A 17,154-nucleotide genomic window follows, 5' to 3' on the forward strand; every position below is an offset into this window, starting at 1 on the left:
CTGGTTGGGTAGAGCACTGTGGCATTGAATCTAGGTGTATGCAGTAGTGTGGTCTCTGTATGATTCTTTTGGCTATAAAATCGCACCAGTGGTGTCTGTGATTTTCTTAGTGGCTTACGGTGTCTCATGGTGCCTGTAGTTTTGCTGGGGACTGGGACTCCAAGTAGGCCAGTTTTCAGGTACCCATGGTGGCAGTGGTGAGCTAAGGATGCCTTTGTAATGGCTCCAGGGTGCAGGGTGCTGCACATTGGCACTGGCGTTCATGGGTCCAGGCAGGCTGATTCTTGAGCTTCCAGGTGGGTTGCTCAGATGCTGGGAATGGCAGCAGTAGGGCTGGTGTACGGGCAGGTTCTCAAGCACCTGGGTAATTGGTATGACATTGACAATGGCAGTAGCAGTGGTGGGACAAACCCCTGGGACCCAACTGGTCCATGCTGTTTTTGACTATAGTTAGGCGAGCTGATTCCCAGACCTGCATGTGGTACACACAGGTGGGTAACAGCTGTGGTGGTATGGACAAGTTGAGTGGGCCCAACCTCCGACACTCAAAAAAGTGCTTAGGTGCCACCAGTGGTGGACTGGGCTGGGCAATCCCCAGGCCCTTCAATGGTGTGCTAAGGTACGGGAGTTATGGGGCCAAGTCACATCGTGCTTTCAGGCCCTCGGATGGTGTATAAGACACTGGCTGTGTAATGCAGGAGCAAGATGAGCCACAGGCCACTGGCAAATTGCTCAGGTGAAAGTGGCAGTAGCTACATTGTGGCCCTGCTCCTGGTGAGGGCAAAGTTTATTTCCCTGGAGGAGCCATAGGCAGGCAGCTGGAAGGGTGTGGGTTTTGCTTTCACCTCAACCCACAACAGTCTGTAGCCACAGTTGTGGGCAGTGGTATTTGTCTTCAGGGTGTATGAGAATGTGCAGCTGTCCCTCTGCTCAGGGGGTGGGATTGCTTCTTATGGCTGCTTCTTTGGCTCCAGTTGCAGGGCAGGAGTAGGCTGGGCTCTCAAAATGGCATCATGCTACCACTGCCCAGGACTAAGGGACTGTGGAAACCCACATGAGCTCTCTGGAGCAATGCCTTAGTGCAGTTTTTGAGGGAGCTCTCTGTGTTAGTCTCATGGCCCGTGAGGGTAAAGGGATCTCCCATGGCCAGGATTATAGAAGTCCATGGCAGAAATGTATACCACTGTGGGGGTTCTCTCATCTACCCTTTCCCCACACTGGGGAGTCTCTCCCAGCTCCCAGTCAATCCCAGACAGGCAGGCTTCTTTGCTTCCTTACTTTCTTTGCTTTGGATGTTTCCTGTCATTTCTCTGTTGAATTCCAGTGTTCTGTTGTGGATGATCTATTTGAAGTGTAATTATCTGCTCACTATTTTAGTTCGTTTTAGCGGAAGAGGGCAAGTAAGAGATGCCTCTAATCGGCCATCATGAAGCCCTTTTTCTTTCCTTCTGAAGTGTAGTTTCTGGGGCAAATGAAATGACTGACCACATTTTGTGAACCAGGCATGGCTAGACCATAGACCCAAGTCTAAATAAAAATCCTTCCTGAGATTCATATTTCACTACAAGCCAAATTTATAAAACTGTGGAAAACCTGTACTTTGATCAGAACTAAAGAATTGTTGCCCTTGAAGCTAAGTGGTAATATCATTTTAAATTATATTGACATTATAGTCAAAATAATATAACATAAAAAATCTAAAATACCACAATGTTAATAATAAAATGTACACAGAGCTCTAAAATTAATATATAAATATTAATTGGCATTTAAATTATTATTGTAGTAGAAACAAAGATTGGGGCCTTTTGACAGTGACAATACAAGGTTCTGAATTCTACCTTTGGTTAGGTTGTTAGACTTTGCTGAAGCTAGTTTTTGATGTCCTGATAAGCCTTTCTGGACATCTTTTGAAGATATTCCATCATTTGGAAAAATTAACAGAGATAAAGATGCTCAACAGCTTTATGTGGAATGTGGATATATCAGTGGATATATTGCTGTCTCAATCATACAATCTTATTTTTGTTTTGCAATTCACCTTTTACTCTCTGAAGTCTAAATGTCACCAATAACAGTACCAGCAATCCAACAAAAATAATACAATTGGCCGGGCTGGCGGCTCACATCTGTAATCGTAGTACTTTGGGAGGCAGAGGTGGGCGGATCACCTGAGGTCAGTAGTTCGACACCAGCCTGACCAATACGGTGAAACCCTGTCTCTACTAAAAATACAAAAATTAGCCGGGCATGGTGATGTGCGCCTGTAGTCCCAGCTACTTAGGAGGCTGAGACAGGAGAATTGCTTGAACCCAGGTGGCGGAGGTTGCAGTGACTGGAGATCGTGCCATTGCACTCCAGCCTGGATGACAGAGCAAGACTCCATCAAAATAACAACAACAATAATAATAATATAATTAATACATTCCAAAACTTTATGGCCTTACTTTGAAAGGGCAAATAGAAGGAGAGGAGTTAGCACTCATGAGCTATCATTTTGCTGACACTAAAAAGGTGAGGTTTTATACATGCCATAAATTTAAATTGGGAGCTTATTTAAATGGACAGAAACAGAAGTTAGTAGTAGAGTACAATCACTGAACCAAACACTTAGCTTCCATACCAATATTACTTTCTTCATGACCATATGTTTCTATACTTTAAAGACTTTTCTCACATTCCTCATTTTCAGCTTTCTATTGATTCCAGTTTCTCTACATTTTAATAACAATAATAAAATCATCAAAAATAACAACATATATTGAGGGCTTAATTCATGCCAAGCATTATGTGAGGTGTTTTCAATAAGGTATCTTCTTTAATTTTTATAACCGCCAAATGAAATCAAACTCATTAAACAACCTTCAAGATATAATAAGAAAATAAGAAACCACAGCAGGAGCCTATGTGAAGCAACCGCTGGCTTACAGATGTTCAGTTGGAAGAAGAGACTCCCTCCATTTACTGGGAGTCTTCAGACCTTAGATAAAAAATTAGGAAAAGGTGAAAAAAACTCTGAAAATACAGCTATTCTCCTGGAGAAACAATGCTCTGTCATGAAAATTAAGGTCAAGTATCATAAAGAAGTTAGATTTTCTGCATACCTGAGTATTGTGTATAAAACTCCCTCCTTAATAGAAAATAAATTTATCCAAAAACTTAATAAGTAAACTTTGAGAATATGTTTTAATGAAAGTGGATAACTCTTGTTTGATGTAATAATAATTTCTTGTTACTTGATTAGAAAGGTTTATATGCCAGAGAATGATTTTTAGAAGTGAAAAAAACATAATGTACATTTAATGATATTTATTTACCACCATTTCATATAGAGCATATAGAGCCTGAGACATTTCACTGAACATTCATCTACTGATTACTGTTTGGCTTTGTATTTCTTACATAATCACAGTTACATTACTTCACATAAGATTTTCAATTTCAATTGCTTTTAAGTGGAACTGGAATTTAAAGGCACTTCTAAGCTATCAGTACATAGACTCTATTGGCATAAGGACACAATTCTCAGTCTTTACAGTTGTCTCCCACATCTATTTTGAGAGTGGCTGATTTTAGGAACTTACGATTATTGAACCTTTCAAAGTAATCAATTTAAATGCACAGAAATTAGTAGTAGACCACATAGTTGGAACAAATATTTTTCACACTCATATTTAATTCGTTTGCATAATAATTACTTAAATTATGAGATTACAATAATAAATTAAACTGGCATATATGGTTTGGTATCAAAACAAACTGTAGGTTAGCAATCCACTCAGTTAATGGGAACAGAATTGTGTGAACCTACTAAGGAGGAGCTAAAAAGATGGAATGGTTCAGGGCACCACAAGCATCAGGTAGTATGCAATACAGCTGGAATAAGAAGGTGTTTATCATCCAGGTAAGAGAAGAGTGTATCTAGGGCATTCAAATTGTCACTATTAATTTTAGCAGCATCAATTTATTTTTCAGCTGGTTTGAGTTTGATATAGCAGCATCAATTTTTAAACAATATGATAATCAAAGAGTATATGGGTTTAGGTCACTAAATTGTCATGAAAACAAATTATCTAAGGACATTCACAGATTTAGAAATGTTCAGCTACTTTAGATTTTTGAATACATGTGGAATAAATAGAAAAATTTTTAATGTATCCTGCAGTTATATATGCTTACTAAATTTATATATTTCATTATTTTATCATTGTATGATTTTACTATAAATATTTTTCTAGTTTTTATAAAAAATTATTTACACAAATGATGACTTTTTTGAGGTGGAAAACTTAGGGAAATTTCAAAAACCTGGTCTCTATATATTTAAAATCTAATAATGTTTTATCTTCATGTCTCATCTAAACATTCTTTTAGGCTAATATAGAATTTGCATAATCTCAAGATATACTAAACTAATATAATAACAAATGAAAGATCAGTGGAGAGACCTACTTCCTTAAAAGAGAACTTACCAGTTATAGGGGCTGTACACATTAAAGTCATCTGCCTTAGGATAAATCGAGAAGTGCGCTTAAACACAGACTCATACACACACACAGTGTGTACATATGCATACACACACAGGATTATTTTCATGATCTTTTGTATAGTTATTTACAGAAAGTTCCACTTCTTACATCTTATAGTAGACATGATAGTTATTACACCAGCACATGTGTATGTACATGCTATAACATCTTCCATCTTTGTGTAGCAGTCATGAGGTTTGGTTGGAACAAGTAGCAGCTGCCTGCTGTCCCGCCTCTCTCTGACAAACACATATATCATCTAAAGGAAACAGGGTAACCTCAATCCCCTTAACAAAGTGATTCATACAAAGATAAGCAGGTAATGCAGACCTAAACCAAATTCCCTTGGCCAAAATGACAGCCTCAGAATAGAGCAAGAGTCCTAAGTTTGTCCAACCACAATGAAGCCGAGGACTTTCTTCTCGTAACCAGGGAGATGAGGTTTTGTCTTCCTCTAGATGGCAATGAAAGGGCAGGGGGCAGAGTGTTGTTTTTAGAATGTGTGTATGTGACACGTAGAACTACTACAGCCTTTGGAGAGCTCAGTCTGAATGAATGTAATTATGTTGGGGGTTGAATTATGCACTTCCAAGAGTTATGTTGCAGTGTTAACTCTCAGTACCAGTGAATGTGACTTTATGCGAAAATAGGATTTTGTAGATGTAATGAAGTTAAGATGAGATCATATGGCATCAAGGGGTGTCCTAATCCAATATGACTAGTGTCCTTATAAGAAGAAGAGAAGGGACATAGAGACTGACCCACAGTACAAATGCCACATGATGTTGGAGGCACAGACGAGAATGTCAAGGATTGCTGGCAACACCAGAAGCTCAGAGAAAGGCATGGAACAGATTCTCCCCTAGAGCCTTCAGAGAGAGCATGGCCCTGATAACACCTTGAGTTCAGACTTCTAGCCTCCAGAGCAGTGAAAAACCAAATTTCTTTTGTTTTATGCCACCCAGTTTGTGGTTCTGTGTTAGGAAAGCACTAGGAACCTAATGCAACATAGGACAAAGCTAAGAGAACTTCAAAGGAATTAAGATAAAATACTTTCTGTGGCTGAAGCTATTCTAATTTTGTCGACCAATTCTTCTTCCATAGTAAGCAAGTGTAAGGTTTTGCAGTTGTTATCATTTTACTTCATTTGTTTGTTTTGTTACTTGCAACCAAAGGTATCCTAATTCCCACATTTCTTTTTCTGATGTCATCTACCTTCTTGTAAGCATGAGTTCCAGGAACTCCAGAAAGTATGGCTGTCAGGTTCACCTGGTAAATGCTTTGAAAGTAATGACTTAGCGAAAATGCCTGGGTATCACATCCACTTTGTGTGTCTACAATTTGGCTGCAAACATATGAAAGAAAGGGCTATAAAAAGGCAACCTGAAGAATAAAGGATTATTCTTTTCCTTTTTCCCAGATATTTACATTACCAAAAATATACTAAAAGGAAATTACTTGTGCATTGTTTAGTGGTGAAAGAAAAACAGTTTACATAAATTTTCTACAAATACAATATAAATTTTGTAATCCATTCTTACAATCAATCTCACTTTAAAATAGTAGTTAATTCCAATGTACTATAATGAAATTTCTTTCATGTAAAGTTTTTTTCATATTCTTTCACGTTCTTCAGTGTTTTAAGTGTAAATGAATGGGATTCATAAAGTATTTAGACTAGAACACAGAACATCATTTTACTTTTTGTTCTTCTCTAATATACTCAGATTTGAGCAGAAAAAATATATTTTCTATTGGGAAATATAGTTTATATGGTTATTATTATTATCTTGCTATCTTAACCAGCACTTGAAAATTGGTATAGTCACTCATTCATTAAAAAAACAGCTGAGTTGAGCTAAGTGAAACAAGTTTACAAGTGAACAAATAGTAGTCCCTCTAGGTTAATGGCTATTTCCAGAAACCACTGATAAGGGAGTGTAAAAGCCCACACCCACCCACCTATTTCTAATTTCTCAAATTAGATCCTTTATAAAGGGATTTACCTTACCAATCACCGTGGCCAATTATGGTTATTTATGAGGTTACATGGCCTTATTAATCATTATAATCACACTCAACTTAGATCCATAGAATGTAATTTAATGTAAAAATGCAATTTGGTCAAGAAATTGAATTGAAAATGAATCCCAACTGAATACTGAATTAATTTTAGTTGTAAACTGTACAGAACAAATTGATTAAAACAACAAAAACAAAAAGCCCACCACTTTAATACTGAATTGATTGAACTGATTAAAACATGAAGCATAGCCTTGCCAGGACTGAGAAGATTCCACAGTAAAAGTTAAGGACGTGGAACACCGTGTATCTTTCAGTTTAGGGGTAGCATTTTAAACATTCTTGTGTCACATTAAAAGAGCAAGCAAGCGTTTAAATGTCCTTGGTTTCCAAGTGGTATAAATAATTTGGCCAATTTCAGGGACCAGGGGAAGGATACAGGATTTCCCCTTTCCATCATATTTTACATATGTGGAAGACCCTCATTATACCAATTCTGTGATTATTAATTATTATTACAACCAGCTATTACTTTTTATCCATGGCCTATAAAAAATGTTGTTTTTAGGAAGTTAAGTTATTTTTTCCCTTTTACTAAGTTCTCAGAGTGAATGATAAAAAAAATATGCATATTCAGGCTGGCTGCCATCTCTAGCAGGTACATTCAGTCATGTCATTTTAAATATTACTTATTATTTACTGTTAAATGAAATGTCAATTCTTCCATATAGTGGGTAAAGTGAAGGTTTCATAAAAATGTATCACTTTATGAGTTGATGGTAGAGATACTTCCCACTACAAGAGGAACTCAGCAACTCTGAGAAGCTAGATTCACTCAAACATTTTGGCTATTTGATTTCCATCAACAGTTTACACATGCTCAACAGAAAAGAGTTACTAAGCAAACCGAACTTGCTCTATTCCCCCACCCCAACACTTTTATGAAGATTAAATCAAGTTAAAATAAATATCAGAGATTGTTTTAAAGGAGAAAAGGCATTAATTAAGATGAATTCTTAAGGGATTTGTAAATAAAGACAAGTCCAACCATCTAACTGTGAGCTTCTGAAGGGCGGGAATCTTGTTTATCTTATTTATATATGTAAACCCATACCTAGTACATCCTAAATGATCATTATTTGGTTGTTTAATGAATAAATGAAAGACTAAACAGACAAAATAATAATATGATCTGATTGGTTGTTCATAGATCTTTCTTCTTTTCAGCACCAAAGAACTGACCTCATCTCCTAGTGGCAGAGCAACATCAGTTCCCTGCTCTCCAGCCTACCTGCTGCAGCAGCACATGCCGTCCTTCCTGAAACTAAGACTATAGGTTATAAAGATGCCCAGTAAGATATGTGTTCCTTTGAGTTTTTATGTCAAACTTCAAAGTGTTTTGTGCATCAGGTATATGCATGTTTTCTTTTATTTCTGACTGAGAGCATTATAGGTTCAGAAGTATTCTCTCCAGTGACTAATAACTATTTTCTAAATAAGACTAAACAACTCCACTGTAAAGAGAATAATGTCTTAAATAAAAGCAGAAACTAACATCTATTAACTGCTTAATGTATGCCATGACTGCAAGATGGATGTCTCTAACTATGTATCTCTATCTCTATCTATCTATGTCTGTCTACCTATCTAACAAGAATACCTACTACAGCTGTGGTTTAAATATCCTCTCCAAAACTAATGTTGAAATATAATTGCTATGTAATAGTATTAAGACATGTGGCATTTAAGAGGTGTTTAGGGTATGAGGACTCCCCATTTATGGATGAGATTTGTGGCCTTATAAAAAGGTGAGTTTGTCCGCCTCTTGCTCTCTTGCCCTCCCTTGTACTTCTGCCTTCTGCTATGGGATGATGCAGCCTGAAGGTCCTCACCAGATGCTGTTCCCTCAGTCTTGGACTTTCCAGCCTCCAGAAGTATAAGCAATAAATTTCTGTGTATTATACATTATTTAGTCCCAGGTATTCTATTATTCTGTCATAGGAGTCAAAAGAGAGACTGAGATTCCTAGTGAATGTCATGAACTATTATAAGCAGTAGTGATGGAGCAATGAACAAAACTAACAAATATTCCTTCCCTATCTCACTGAATTTTTATATTAAGCATATAACATTTTATTACATTCTCTGCATGTTAGAGATAAACAAAAAACTAAGACCTAATGTCTAATGAATTATCCATGTCTCAAAGTTAGTATCGACAGGATTTAAACCTAGGTCTGTTTTTATCTGACTGCTGCAGTTTCATTACTATCCTTATGCTAACTGTTGAAAACATTTTATTTCTTTAAGGTTTTTGTTTGTTTAACGTATATGAAAAAAATGCACATACAAAGAACTGCAGCATGAAAAAGATCTGGTTCAACACTAATGTATCTATAAGAATTAGAATTTGGGGATGGTAGAAATGATTTCCTAAATATTTTTAAAAATTGGAAAATGAAACCAAAGTAAGCTGACAAAATACCTAACACTTATGAAGACTCTTTATAATATTTTATTCTTGAATATTTAAATATCAATTTTTTAATTTAAACCAAATGTTTTTGGAGGTGAATAATTTGCTTTGTCATAAATTTTCATAAAGAAAAACTTTTATTCTCACACTTTTGTGTATAATTTTTCTCAACCTAGCCCAATGGTTTAATTGGTATAAACAGTTTTATAGATTGATATGCTTATTAGTGTTCAGAGAAATCTGGTCTAACTACATTCTTATCCAATTGTCTGACTTGATCCACATAATAGTTGTAACAAAGGACAGATCCTAAGCTCTTGAGGTAGTCTTTGACAAATGTGTCTTAAAGAAAAAATTTAATAACAATTATGTTGCTGAGATCAAAGTGATAGTCTCCTTCAAGAGATTTAAATGGTTAACACTTTGAATATTCTATATTGTTAATCCTATGATCTAGGAAGGTAGATATGTAAAAATCAATAAATTCCAGTGGAGGAAGGATAAGTAGTGATTATCTGAAAGAATGCTACTTAGAGGTACAATGTTACAATGTTAACATGGTAGCTTTAAGCCTGTTAACTACTTATCAGAAAGAATATGATTCTACAGTCAGCCAACAATTATCAGCAATGACAGATAAATATTTTCCATTACTCTTATATTTTCAATTTTCACCACACATTGATATCCTAGTTCTGGATAAAATTAACCACTGACATAAATTTTTGACTACATTAAAATAAGAATATATTATTTGTATTTTTTTTAGATTTGCACATTAAAATAATTGATTGTTTTATATCCAGTATTTTTTAGATCTGCACATTTAAATACTTGATTGTTTTATTACCTAATATCTGACCTGCACATTTGCAAAATATTAGCTAAAGATATAGGGCCTGCTTGAGGTGGTGGAATAAAGCAAATATAAATGGTCCATTCCAGAACTGGACTCATGACTATTACATTATAAGCAACGTTAGCCCTCCATATTAGCTATCAGACAAACACTGTAATAAACTGTGAAGAGTAAATCCTAAGCACATCTTGGAAGTTATTTCTTGATCAATATTTTAGGTTTGTAAATAGCTAAATTTTATACAGGAGGGAAGAAGGAAAGCTAAAAATAGACTAATAAATTTCAGTAATCTTCCCACCCATTCCCTCTATCTTCCCTTGCTTAAAAAACACTTAAGTTGTATGTTTGCTACTCACTTTTAATAAAGATTATGGTAGATTTACCTTACTATTATTTTGATTAACATATTTTTATAAAATACACACCTCCTACATATCTCCAAAATTTATTAGATAATTTTTTAAAAAGACAAAGTCAAGAGCAACATCCAATACCAAAATTGAATAGAAAATATAAATAAATGAAAAAAGATACACTAAAATATGATTGATTATTTATTTTACTCATGCTTTCTGAAAATGAAGACAAATGGAAAACTTCAATATTACAGATTTCTAATTAATCTTAGTTGATTAGAATATAGTTTTGAAAACTCTTTTCTTACGTTAAATATAATGAAAGTTTATTTTGAAGATCTTTACCAACAACAATGGCAACATTTTGAATAGTAGGATTGTGGAAGAAATGTTTATGATAAGACCTTTTCTAATATCATTCCTACTAAAATTTATATAGATATTAGGCCAAAGATAATACTTCGGAAGGAATCTAAACCAACAAGATTTGAGTTTGTAACACTCTGATGCTGCAATTTGATATAAAGAAAACATTAAAATATCCAGCAGACAGAATCAGGCCATGACTCTATCTTAATTAGTTTTAAGTTAATTTTTGATGGAATTAGAAAATACAGGTTTTACTTTCAGGTAAGATCCTAACACATAGCTAATGCATGTTGCTTACTGTGGAGAAATTTAAATGCCTTGGATACCACATATTTAGATGGAATAGCTGGCATTCAGAGTGAAATAGATAATGACTTTTACTGTCATTTGAATGAAGTATCAACTTGTGTCTAGATGAATACAGACTCAAGGGAATTCTTTTAGGTAGAAACAACATTTTCTTCAATTTTGAGTCCACTCAGGTAAATGTATCTGACTCTAAGCTGCTGTCCATGAGTTAAGCTGAGCTGAACCCTGAATGGAAAGAAAATTGAATGGTTAAGTTGAAGCGTTGTTCAATGGATGTGAGTTGTTCTTTTTGTGTGAAGAGGCTTCTACTGCAAGGGTTTCTCTGACAGTGCAGCCGCCAAAGAGGTAAAATTATCATTTGGAATTTGACCTGCTGTTATCAAGCCAAAGGGTTTACAAAAAGTAAATCAACTCACAAGACCTTTTATAACTCATCATCTCAAAATAATTAAAATACTCTTTCTTAGGAATCTACAGAAAATGCATACTCTACTGTGTCTTCCTAAATTAAGCTCAGTACCAAAAGTCTTGTCCCTTGAAAATAATAAAATTAAAATCCTTATCCACTGTATCCCAGGTGACTAATAGCATCTGATGAAACAATTTGACAGCAAATTGGTTCATTACCCAATAAATGAAAGCTGTACTCTCCGAAGGTCAATGTCCATTTCTTGGTGCATATTAAGTGAGGAAATGCAGAAATCATCATCTTTAGCTTTTCCAGAGACAGCTACCTTTCATGCAGATAATTGAGCCTACTTCATCTCCGAGGAAATTACAAAATGAATGTTAATTCCCAGCTCTGTTTCCACATGAACAGAAGGAGTTTCATGTTTTGCCACGATTCCAGGTTCTAAACCCCTAGTGCAAAGAGAAGACTCACTTTGCCACCTGAAAGCAAAAATTGTCCAAATGGGAATCCCCATTCATCAGTCAGCACTGGCTCTGGGAATACCCTCCAGATGGGTTGAATTCCTGTCCACAAACCTCTATCTTCTGTCTTTATAACTCAGCAGAGCATTATTATGTGTCCTAAATTGTGTTAATTAAACAATTTCCATTTCGGAAATGCTACTTAGTCCTTGAGACTCAGGCCTACTTAAAAAATAGGTGGATGTGTTGAGACTTCTGATCTTTTAAAAAAGGTTTTATTTCTCTAATAGTCCTGAGCTTTATCCAAACAATGTTTCCCCAGATATCCACAATTAGAGTTTCATTTCTTAAAGTTAAGCATTACCCTCTTTCATTGTGCAAGTCCATTTCCTGAAAAGGGTGAACATTTTAAATTCATAGATACTTAGAATGAATTGATTTACTCACTGGCTTTTGTTCACAACAAGAACCCAGAGCAGCAGGAAAGCAATTTTACACAGAGTCGACCCCTGCTGAATCTGATGTTTCTAATCGCATACAAATATGCAGCAATATGTTGGATATTTATTTATCAAAACAGCGAGCAAAAATGATATCTTGATAGAAGAAAAAGAGCTGGGGCAAGATAATTTATTGGTACATTAATTTATGTGTATTATTTTTCTACTCCCTCACCTCTAAAACACATCAAAATGCTAAGCAAGTAGCTAGGCATGTAAAGATTTCTTCCCTTGGAGATTTGTACAAGGAGGAAAACAAAAGCTTTGTTTGTTTATCTTTGGTAAAGGTTTAATCTTATTATTCCCATAATCCAGGAGTTGGAATAGGGGTCAGAAAGGAGAGAAAAAGCAGAGAAAGGAATGTGCTTGAAAGAAGAAAGAATATAAGATACACATATATACGTGTGTATGTGTGTGTATGTGTATATATATATATATAAAAACTTATAATGTGAAAGATATTATTTTTAATAATTTTTTGTTAAAAAGGGTCCTTCACATGTATTTCTCTTCTCATTATTCATTTAAAAATAAGTGGTTTGGCATTCTTCACTAACAGATAAAAGGGTGATTTCAGGGGTGAGGTACATAATTTATCTTGGAATGTCTTGCTGAATCAGAAAAAAACAACAAAAAAATGCTCAAAGAATAATAGGAACATATAAAAAAGACATAAAAATAGTTTGAGATCAAATTAAATAACAGTAGTAATGAACTATAGCTTATTCAATAAAATAAGAACCCAGGAGTCCATACTGAAACAAATAAACAAATAAACATGCTTAAGTTCTTATATTCTTTAGAGTAAAAATAATATGGAAATGAGGTTTAAAAATTATCAATGGCTACCAAAACTTGAGGGCAAAGATATTATCAAAATTAACATAGATAGCATTGGAATAAACTGACATCATGTACTTCCTGATACAACACAGAGAGGAGATATCATTTTGTAGTATTCCAGCCAAATAGATAATCTAAATTTTATCAAGGAAACATCAGAGAAAAACCAAATCAAGGTTATCGACTTATATAACCAACTTGTAGTTCTAAAAAGCAAAAAAAGAATATGGTTTAGAAACAAAGATGAATCTCTTCTAAATTTAAAAAAAAAAAAACTGAAGAAACATTATAACTTAAATGTAATGTATGATTCTGGATTGGATCCAGGAGTAGGAATGAAACAGCTATAAAGCCACTATTGAGACTGTTGATGTAACTGGGCACAGACTATATACTAGGTAGTAGTTGCTTCAATGTTAAATTTCCCACTTTTGATAATAATACTATGGTTACATAGATAATACTCTTCTTCTTAGGAGATACAAATGAACTATGATGTAAAGAAGTGCAATATCTCTTAGTCTCACATTATTCTTATCAACAATGATAAAGCAAATGAGACAAAATGTAATTTCGGTGAGGAATATATGGGAGTTAGCATAAATTCTTGTAATCTTTTCTCTAATTAGAAATTATATTAATACTAAAATGAAAGCTCATCAAAAATTAATGGGTTGGAGTTGATAATCTTTAAACTTTGCTTCCTTAAAATTTATGATTTTAGAATGAGTTTTATTATGAAAATTTATCTAGCTTTTCCCCTGGAAATAGTTGCCCCTTTGCCTTATTTATACTCCTAGATCCTGCATCATGATTCACTCTTCTGTGATTAAAATAACATATTCAACAGGTATCTTTGAGTACTTAGTTTAAGGCAAACCCTGAACCAGGCACCAGGAATCTATTAAAACCAAGATACAAAACCTGTCCTTACAGATTTATAGCTTCCCTTGTTACTTTTTGTGTACATACATGCTACTTTTTTTTTTTTTTTTTGAGACAGAGTCTCACTCTGTCACCCAGGCTGGAGTGCAGTGGCACAATCTCGGCTCAATGCAACCTCCGCCTCCCGGGTTCAAGCGATTCTCCTGCCTCAGCCTCCCAAATAGCTGGGACTACAGGCGCATGCCACCATGCTCAGCTGTTTTTTTTTGTTGTTGTTTTTTTTGTGCGTGTGTTTTTAGTAGAGATGGGGTTTCACCATGTTGGCCAGGATGGTCTCAATCTCTTGACCTTGTGATCCGCCCACCTCGACCTCCCAAAGTGCTGGGATTACAGGTGTAAGCCACTGCACCTGGCCCTTACATGTTACTTTCTTCCTAGAATTCTAAAATATTTTGGAATAACATAAGTTAATTAAAATTACAATTGACTATCTACAATGTGACTTTTTAACCCACTAACCCACATTTGAACATATTCACCATAAAAAATATTATCAAATGATAAATTTATTTTATAGGTGAAGGCAAAAGGAATTGAAAACTTATTCAGTCTGCAATATAACATTATAAAGGAAGGTGTGATGATATATTTTAGAAGAATATGAGTAATATTTATTGAGAATATACTGTGTCCTATAAATTGTATTCACTAGTATATATCAATTAATTGACTCACACAACAATTCTATGAAATAGATATTATTTAACTCCTTTTACAGATCAAGAAACTGAGGCTCAGTACTTTTAAGAGACTTACTTAGGTTCACTCATATTTGCATGAAGATGTGCTTTGAACCCAGGACTGTTCAACTCTAGGTCTTGACACTATAATCCATTCTAATGATTTCTTGGTCAGACTTTTTACCATGGAATTAGGGATAAAAGGGGGCATGTGAAATGAAAGTCTTAAGAAAGAACAATTGTCCCATTGGTCTAATAGATTTTTATATTATTGCTTTCAATTGTTTTTAATCCAATTGTCTTTTGAATTTATTTCCTGTGATGAGCAAAATTTATGCATGAATGTATGTTTGTAAAAGTAGATCCAGTGACCAGTTGTGATAAAAATAAATAAGATAATATAGCAATCTCTTATCGGAGTAGAGAAAATATACACACCACACACACGCAATAGTCTGTGTGAGTGTGTACTCTTTTCATATGAGAAAAAATCTTCAATTAATTAATATTAAATGTGTAAAATTTTAGTGTAACTCATTCAAAACTTCTAAGATAATATTTTAAAATAGTGGGTGCCTTACTTTCTTGATATGTGCAGAATTAGGTGTTTAAACTTAAAAACAGTCAGTAAAAATTAATGATAGCTAAAACCATCATAAACAGAAAAGAAAGGGTTGTGTCTTTTTTTGAAAAAAAAAAACAAAAAAAACTGAGCAGACGGCAATTTTCCCACTTCCCCATAATAAGATCAACCTTCCATAACCATAGAGTGAGAAGTCAGTAGATGAGTAATGATGGCAAAGGAATTTGTCCTACAGGTGGAATCAGCTCCTTTCCTGTCTTGGATACAGTTTTAAAAGGTCTAAATAGGAAGTAAACAGATACTTTTGAATTTTTACAGTAAATAGAAAGTGTGTTTTAATTTCTTGAGGCAGATTTATTTGTAGAAAACATCATTTGCCACTTAAATTATAACCATAAAAATAAAGATGTACATATATAATTTCATATGTTTATACAGAATATAAAGTTATGTATAAGAGTAGAAATAGCAATGGCCAAGGATCAGATAACCTGGAATCTACTGTTTTGGTTTATCACAAAAAAGGTCCTTTTGAGCAAGTCACTTGAATCTAAAATCTCCCATACCCATACCATCTGAAAAAGAGAGAAAAAAAATAGATCATTTCTATGATTCCTTTTTTTTTTTGAGACGGACTCTCGCTCTGTCGCCCAGGCTGGAGTGCAGTGGCGCAATCTCAGCTCACTGCAAGCTCCGCCTCCCGGGTTCACGCCATTCTCCTGCCTCGGCCTTCCGACTAGCTGGGACTACAGGCGCCCGCCACCAAGATCTGCTAATTTTTTGTATTTTTAGTAGAGACGGCGTTTCACCATGTTAGCCAGGATGGTCTCAATCTCATTTCTATGATTCTTTCAATAGTCAAAATTATTTGCCTTTACTCAACCAAAAAGGACTTATTGAGTTTTGTGAGCCTATTAGTGTGTTTATTCTTAAAAATAATGAAAAAATGTATTTAAAAAGTTTTATGAATCAGATGAAAACAAAACAAAAACATGAAGTAAAGAATAATTTAGCACTGAGGTGATGTTTTCTGGAACTAATAAACATCAACCATAATAACTACCTGTTATTGAAATCTTTATATGTTCCAGGCATTGATCCATGGACTTGCCATATATTTCCCATCTTATATGTATTAAGAATACATATAAATATGTATTTTATACATATGTAAACATGTATTTTTATACATATATAAACATGTATATATGTTTTATACATATATAAACATGTATATATGTTTTATACATATAAAAACATGTATATATGTTTTATACACATATAAACATGTATATATGTTTTATACATATATAAACATGTATTTTTATCCCAATTTACTGATTAAAAAACCGATGCTTGGGGGTTTTAGTAACTAGTTTGATGTTACTCAGATAATAAGTGATGGGAACATGATTCAAATTTTATTCTTATCAATAACTTTGATGTCCACTTTATATTTGGTAACCATACTTTATATGGATTCCAGTGCTCAGGGAAGGATTTTATTATGGATAACAGAATATGGTAAGACATTAAATGATTAAAGTAGAGAGGGAAGGAGGAAGGGATTAGAGCAGTTTTTATATTTTTATATTAATTAGTGTCCAAGCTATCATTAGAGTCTACATAAACAAACACACAGACACCTAAACATACACACACATATATTTAAATGTATAGTGAATATTATGTGTAACGTCTGAATCTTTCAATGAGCATTCATTCTTACTACCATTCAAATATATGTTGTGTTTAGCATCAATGACATCAGCATTAATCTTTTAATAATTGTCTTTCCTGATAACTTTAT

The 17,154-nt window shown here is 34.4% G+C and overlaps 1 long non-coding RNA gene across 1 annotated transcript in view; it reads right to left on the minus strand.

Annotated features, from left to right (window-relative positions):
* Positions 1–17,154, minus strand: part of LOC129030077 (uncharacterized) — a 1,381,814-nt gene that overhangs the window by 1,161,579 nt on the left and 203,081 nt on the right. The gene's annotated exons all lie outside the window — the stretch shown is intronic.

Source organism: Pongo pygmaeus, chromosome 12 (genome assembly GCF_028885625.2).
Source record: "Pongo pygmaeus isolate AG05252 chromosome 12, NHGRI_mPonPyg2-v2.0_pri, whole genome shotgun sequence".
In the NCBI taxonomy this organism is placed as follows: domain Eukaryota; kingdom Metazoa; phylum Chordata; class Mammalia; order Primates; family Hominidae; genus Pongo; species Pongo pygmaeus.